The sequence below is a fragment of the Palaemon carinicauda genome, chromosome 39 (assembly GCF_036898095.1).
Source record: "Palaemon carinicauda isolate YSFRI2023 chromosome 39, ASM3689809v2, whole genome shotgun sequence".
NCBI lineage: Eukaryota > Metazoa > Arthropoda > Malacostraca > Decapoda > Palaemonidae > Palaemon > Palaemon carinicauda.
Genome location: NC_090763.1, coordinates 12,425,413 through 12,432,912, shown reverse-complemented (window position 1 = coordinate 12,432,912; position 7,500 = coordinate 12,425,413). Strand labels below are relative to the sequence as shown.

At 35.3% G+C, this 7,500-nt stretch overlaps 2 protein-coding genes across 5 annotated transcripts in view; one reads left to right on the top strand and one right to left on the bottom strand.

The window, feature by feature from the left end:
• The window catches only part of LOC137631006 (acetylcholine receptor subunit alpha-like 2), a 22,162-nt gene extending 15,610 nt beyond the window's left edge, over nt 1-6,552 (bottom strand). Inside the window, exon 1 of one of the 2 annotated variants that reach the window (XM_068362544.1) lies at nt 6,438-6,552. The gene's annotated coding sequence lies outside the window, so the exon portion shown is untranslated. Of the gene's footprint in view, nt 1-6,321 lie in introns of both variants that reach the window. The other variant, XM_068362543.1, reaches the window with a different exon arrangement.
• Nucleotides 1-7,500, top strand: part of LOC137631003 (glycine receptor subunit alpha-2-like) — a 165,533-nt gene that overhangs the window by 4,202 nt on the left and 153,831 nt on the right. The gene's annotated exons all lie outside the window — the stretch shown is intronic.

The window sequence follows — 7,500 nt, the reverse complement described above, 5'->3', positions numbered from 1 at the left end:
TATACTCGTTAATCTTGAATGATGATGTCGATTACACACACACACACACACACACACACACATATATATATATATATATACACGTGCACACACACACACACACACACACACACACACACACACACACACCGGTACATGGTGTGTGTATAGCGTAGGATGTGGCATTAGTACTAGACTCACATTTAAGGACAGCAACGTCGCTCTCATTTTATACTTGAACTTTTAATCGATATTCCAACAGAGGTACTCTATTTAATACAAGTCATGCTCTCGATAAAGATCTGTGGTTACACATGTTAACAGAATATTCAATAGGACATCTGTTGTACCTTATCGAGGTATTACAATGGTTTGTTTTCCCGAATTACTTTCATACCGGTTCAATCCTGTTATAAACCTTATACTGATTGAACCATTCCGGACTTCACATGGAAGTAATTTCTTTTTACCTTTTTTTTTTTTTAATATCGGTAGCACTAGAACGAGTATTTCATCTCACAGATGCCAAAAAATATATATCACTATTTCTATACATAACTCACTATCTATAGATGGATAACCAAGATAGACATGAGCGGACTCTGGAAATTTCTGTTCAAATTCCTTAGGCTATATCTAGAAAACAAACATGGTAATGATCACTGAAAAGACACCTATTTTTTGTTATATATACAGTATATATATATATATATATATATATATATATATATATATATATATATATATATATATATATATATATATGCGTGTCTGTATGTATGTACTTGTATATATACCATTATCATCAGCCTTTGCTAGTCCACAGCAGGATAAAGACGAAGGCCTCAGACCAGCCCTTCCACACGCGTTAATTTCTGGTCTTTCCTTGCCAGTCCACACCTGCAAATTTTCTTAGTTTTTCAATCCATCGTCTTCTCTTCCGTCCTCTACTTTTTTATGCAATCACTAGGGACTCATTCTGTCATTCTGCAGTCTGAGAGGAGAGCCACTATTAGTGGCATTTTTCAGTATCTTGCAACTTAAGGAATTATTTTTTTGTGTGTAAAACCGAACTTAAGCCAGTTACTTTTAGGTTATTCATTATAGATTTCTGTGGCATTTTTCAGTATCTGGTCGCTTAAGGAATTATTTTCTTGCGTGTATTATTATTATTATTATTATTATTATTATTATTATTATTATTACTACTACTACTATCCAAGCTACGACCCTAATTGGAAAAGCAAGATGCTATAAGTTCAGGGGCTCCAATAGGGAAAAATAGCCCAGTGAGGAAAAGAAATAAGGAAATAAATAACTGAAGAGAACAAATTAACAATAAATCATTCTAAAAAAAGTAATGTCAAAAGAGATATGTCATATATAAACTATTAACAACGTCAAAAACAAATATGCCATATATAAACTATAAAAAGACTCGCGTCCGCCTGGTCAACAAAAAAGCATTTGCTCCAACTTTGAACTTTTGAAGTTCTACTGATTCAACAACCCGATTAGGAAGATCATTCCACAACTTGGTCACAGCTGGAATAAAACTTCTAGAGTACTGCGTAGTATTGAGCCTCGTGATGGAGAAGGCCTGGCTATTAGAATTAACTGCCTGCCTAGTATTACGAACAGGATAGAATTGTCCAGGGAGATCTGAATGTAAAGGATGGTCAGAGTTATGAAAAATCTTATGCAACATGCATAATGAACTAATTGAACGAACTTAAGCCAGTTACTTTTAGGTGATTTACTATAGATTTCTGAGGCACTCTTTAGCATCTTACAACTTCAGGCATTATTTCCTTGCGTGTAAAACGGAACTTAAGCCAGCTGTATTGAGGTGATTTACTATAGATTTCTGTGTCACTTTTCAGCATCTTGCTACTTAAGAAATTATTTTCATATGTGTAAAACCGGACTTAAGCCAGTTGCTTTGAGGTGATTTATCATCGATTCCTGAAACCCCGTTTTAGCATCTTGCTACTTAAAGAATTATTTTCGTACGTGTAAAACCGAACTTTGAGGTGATTTATCATACATGAATGAATATTAGTGACTTTAATTTTACCACAAACATTGGCCTTCCGGTGCAGAATTTCGAAACAAGGTAGCAGATACTTTACCTTGAACTGCTATTATATAAGCCAACACAAATCCTTGCCCTTATGTGTATGCAAGGAAGTTAGAAGGTATGGCAGGCGCCCCCAACAGACTTTGATAACACACACACAGATGGGCAAGGTATTCTCTAGAGCTTGGCCAAGATGCCGAGAGATGGATTAACTACGTAGGCGTTACATAATTGGTAATTGGTTATGCATATATTTCATTTTGTATTCTTCTGAATTAATTCATCTATAAGAAAACTATTATAATTAGAAAACTCAAAGGAAAGTAAGAGCTACTTGACGTTTGTTCCAAAGGAATATTCGTCCAATTTGAATATTTATTATAATAATGGTAATATCTTAGAGTTCTCTTGCATGAGGGTACACTCGGGCACAGTATTCTGCCTTATCCATCTTCTTGTTTTGTTGAAGTTTTTAAAGTTTATATAGGAAATATTTATTTTAATGTTGTTACTGTTCTTGAAATATTTTAGTTTTTCTTTTCTTTCCTCACTGGGCTGTTTTCCCTGTTGGGGCCCCTAGGCTTATAGCATCCTGCTTTTCCAACTAGGGTTGTAGCTTAGCAAATAATAATAATAATAAAGATACTTATAATAATAATAATAATAATAATAATAATAATAATAATAATAATAATAATAATAATAATAATAATGTTAACGATGCGTGTAACAATCTCCTCATGTGATCTGAGGCTAATCGTAATTCTTGCTGATACCCCACTCTATATTCCAACCGCGTGTGTGCGTCATGTGCGTTGTACTAGTAATGGATCTTGCATTAATAAACATGTAGATATCCCTTATTACATACCTCTTGCTTTTACACACACAGTATGAATTTATAGGATAAGTATGTTACGGATTAGTGTATTTTTTTATTTTGATGCCACCCATCGTTTGGGTAAGCTTGTTAGTATCTCATCATCATCATTCGTTACTTGTCAACTGCAGGACAAAGACCTCATACATGTCTTTCTACTTGCATCTGTTTATTGTCTTTCTTGGCTCGTCAATCCATCGTCTTCTCTTTTCCTGTTTCGTTTGCAATCGCTATTATTATTATTATTATTATTATTATTATTATTATTACTTGCTAAGCTACAACCCTAGTTGGAAAAGCAGGATGCTATAAGCCCAGGGGCTCAAACAGGGAAAATAGCCCAGTGAGGAAAAGAAACAAGGAAAAAAATATTTTAAGAAGAGTAACAACATGAAAATAAATATCTCTTACATAAACTATAAAAACTTTAACAAAACAAGAGGAAGAGAAATAAGATGGAACAGTGTGCCGTCAAGCGCTGTAATTGTTCAGTGGATACTTTCCTCTTGGTAAGGATAGAAGAGACTCTTTAGCTATAGTAAGCAGCTCATCTAGGAGAAGGACACTCCCTGACACTCCAAAATCAAACCCTTGTTCTATTGTCTTGGCTAGTGCCATAGCCTCTGTAACATGGCTTTCCACTGCTTGAGGGTACACTCGGGCACGCTGTTCTACCTTACTGTATTTCTATTCCTATTGTTTTTTTTATAGTTTTTATATGAAAGGTCTAATTCAATACTGTTACTGTTCTTAAAATATTTTATTTTGTATTGTTTGTTTCTTTCTTTATTTCCTTTTCTCACTGGGCTATTTTTTTCCCTGTTGGAGCCCTTGGGCTTATGGCGTCTTGCTTTTCCAACTAGGGTTATAGCTTAGCTTGTAATGATAATATTAATAATAATAATAATAATGATAATATGAAATAAAACTTAAAAATAGTGGACACCAAAATGAAAACGGAGGTATAGAATAAGGATATAAAAGAAGTGCATTGATAGGGGCCAAGGGAACTCTGTAGTGCGCAGCGCGTGAAGGGCAATATCGGCACTAATAGAGTATTATTATTATTATTATTATTATTATTATTATTATTATTATTATTATTACCTGCTAAACTATAACCCTAGTTGGAAAACCAAGATGCCATAAGCCCAGGGGCTCCAACATGGAAAATAGCCCAGTGAGGAAAGGAAACAAGAAAAGTAAAATATTCTAAGAACAGTAACATTAAATTAAATCTTTCATATATAGTCAATAAAAACTTTAACAAAACAAGAGAAAGAGAAACAAGATAGAATAGCGTGCCTGAGTGTACCCTCAAATAAGAGGAACAACTCTATAGTCAATTTCTTTGAGCGAGGCATATTTGCACAGACTCGCAGCGGTGCCCTTTTAGCTCGGAAAAGTTTCCTGATCGCTGATTGGTTGGACAAGATCATTCTAACCAATCAGCGATCGGGAAACTTTTCCGAGCAGAACTAGCACCGCTGAGAGTCGGTGCAAATCTGCCTCGCTAAAAGAAAGGGACTATAGGCACTAACATCCTACGGGGATCTGGTCTAGCTAGAGTTTCATATGGGAATGTATGTTATAACGTTGACTTATCGATGTCCTTTTCACCTGAAATGGTTTGAATTTACTTATAGTACAATACAACATTGCAGTTGACTTATTTAACTTTAAGGGCTGCTTTCTTGGTCCTATCATTCAGGGGAACCCTATGCACTACAGGACCTACAAGATCATTTGATTGTACATACCCTTAGGTATTTCGCGTAAAAGAGTATTCCGTATTAGTTTTCAAATCCACAATATCCTAGCTCTTTTAAAACGAGAAAGTCTTCAGTTTCTTCTTGAAAGCCTTAATATCTTTAGTCTTACGGGAGGTTGTATAGTCTTGGCTCCGCTTGTCTGAAAGCTCTAGAACCTAGAGTAGACATGCTGTACATTTTGGTTCCATAATTTAAAACTAATAATAAATATGATTGACTACACAATTTGTTGGCTACACGATGTGTACTAGCAATTCTCTTAGATATTTTGGATGTCCGGTGCTGATAACTTGGTGGGCTATTGTACATATTTTAAACTCAATTCTTGTTTCAATAGTCAGTCAGTGTAATTCAATTAGTATAGGAGTAATCCATTCTCGAGGTGGGACGCTTTTTATCAGTCTTAACCCCTATTTCCACGTCTGATATAAAAATTTTACTTCATTGATTGTAATATTAATACTAATAGAGTATCTATTTTAATAATAGTGTGTTTGATGTAATTTGATATATAAAAAATTCATGTTTGCGTCTGAACTTTTTTTTCTTAGTTGTGGTAAAGATCTTAAGAATATCAAGATAAATGCGTTTTATGTTATTCATTTGATTTTCACCTATTCTGAAGGAAGATCACGATTATTTCCTGTTGGTTTATTTGTCTGTCAGTCTTCATCTTAGTTTTTATGTTTGTTTGTCTCAGTTCACCATTATTTTATTTATCATCATTACTATTGGTGGAAATCAGTAATACTCGGTCAAATGTGCAATTAAAGTAGATTTTGCAACGCGTTTATTATCATTATTATTATTATTATTATTATTATTATTATTATTATTATTATTTGCTAAGCTACAACCCTAGTTGGAAAAGTAGGATGCTATAAGCGGAGGGGCTCTACAGGGAAAATAACCCAGTGAGGAAAGGAAACAAGGGAAAACAAAATATCTTTAAAACATTAACAGCATAAGAATAAATATTTCCTATATAAACTTTAGCAAAACAACGGGAAAAAGAAATAAGGGTTATAACGATAGAGGCTCAGATTCAATCCAAAAGTGAGGTAGAAAATTGGTATTGTTATTATTATTATTGATAGGTTAAACAGTAGCTATGATTGCTAGGTTGAGAACACCTTCCCCCCCAAAAAAAAAAAAAAAAAACTTAAAATAACATCCAATCCCTGATAAAATAGAATAACAAAATCAAGACGACAATAAAGTAACCTTTACTCAACCCATTTGTAAATAATGTAACTTACGGAAAAACCATTCAAAATTACATTTGATTACTTACCGAAAATTAATAGAATGGCACGAATCCCCAAATTAAAAAAAAAAATAAAAAATCACCGAGGAATAATTAGAAATAATAAGAATATCCCCAAAGGGTAAAAATTCAATCAGCACATCCTATGCAACATAAGATAATTGCGAATAAGTAAAATTCATACAAGGTGGACAACCCCTCCCCCCCCCCCCCCAAAAAAAAAAAAGTAAAAATTACTTCGGATGAAACCCAAAGAACGTAAAAATTACATCACATGGTCCACCCTCCCAAGATAAAAGAACAAGCCTAGCGCGAAAAAGTTATAATAACTGACAACACTCACCATGGTATCTTTTCTACTAGGTCAAATAATAGGTTTCTCGTATTAATTACAATCGCTCCGTGTATGGACACTCTTCATGTTCCTTAAACACAACTGCCAAGAAATTATTCCCACACCTTGTCTGAATGCTCTGTAAGTCCTTCAGCGTCCTAACTTCCCTACTATGTAGCACCAACTGAACTGACCAACACGGCAACACGGTACACCACTATACGGTGCCACTGCTACCACAGGTCCACAGACTCCACAATAAAAGTCCCACACAAAAAAATTACCCTCTTGGTCTTCTTGGACTTTTGAGCTTGGTCTTATACCCTCTCTCTCTCTCTCTCTCTCTCTCTCTCTCTCTCTCTCTCTCTCTCTCTCTCTCTCTCTGACTTCATGTTCCATATTTTCTTCTTTTGACAATATATTCCTCGCCATTTTCCTATTCATGACTATCACACTAGCACTCTTAATCTGGTGGGGCATTTAAATCCCTTTCTTAAAAGCCTCTGTAATAATCATGAAAATAAAACCAATAATTTCTAACTTCTTCATTCTAGTATATCAATAACTTCTCTCTTGGCTTCTTTCAATTGCTATCCATTTGCTGGTTTATCTCTCTCTCTCTCTCTCTCTCTCTCTCTCTCTCTCTCTCTCTCTCTCTCTCTCTGAGCTCATGGTCTAGGAATATACTAGACCTACGACCACTTAGTCGATTCTGCGCTAACCCCCGTTGCAAGATTTTCTCTCACATCTCATGTACCCAGAGCCCCCCCCCCCACCCCCCACCTCCTCCTACATCCCACAAATGCCTCCACTTCCTCCTTATCCCACCCTTAGCTACTTTTGATCGTCGTCTTAACCAAATGCCCAATCGCTTCCCTCAAATAGCAGCTTCTTCCCACAAGGCAAGTATTCCCGGGCTCTGTTTTCATGTCTGTTGTTGTTTTATTGATTTCGGTTAAGTTGTTGTAGTTGTTGGAAGATTAGACCTTATGCTAGCACGAGGTCTTATTCTTTTGAACAGCTCATTGTGTGTTATGTTTTCAACTATTTGATATATCAGTCATTAAATCAGAGCTTTCCTTTTCCTTCATGTACATATATTGAATGAGAGAGAGAGAGAGAGAGAGAGAGAGAGAGAGAACTCCTTGCTGCTGGGAGGAAGGACACTGGTGACTGGTACAACACATG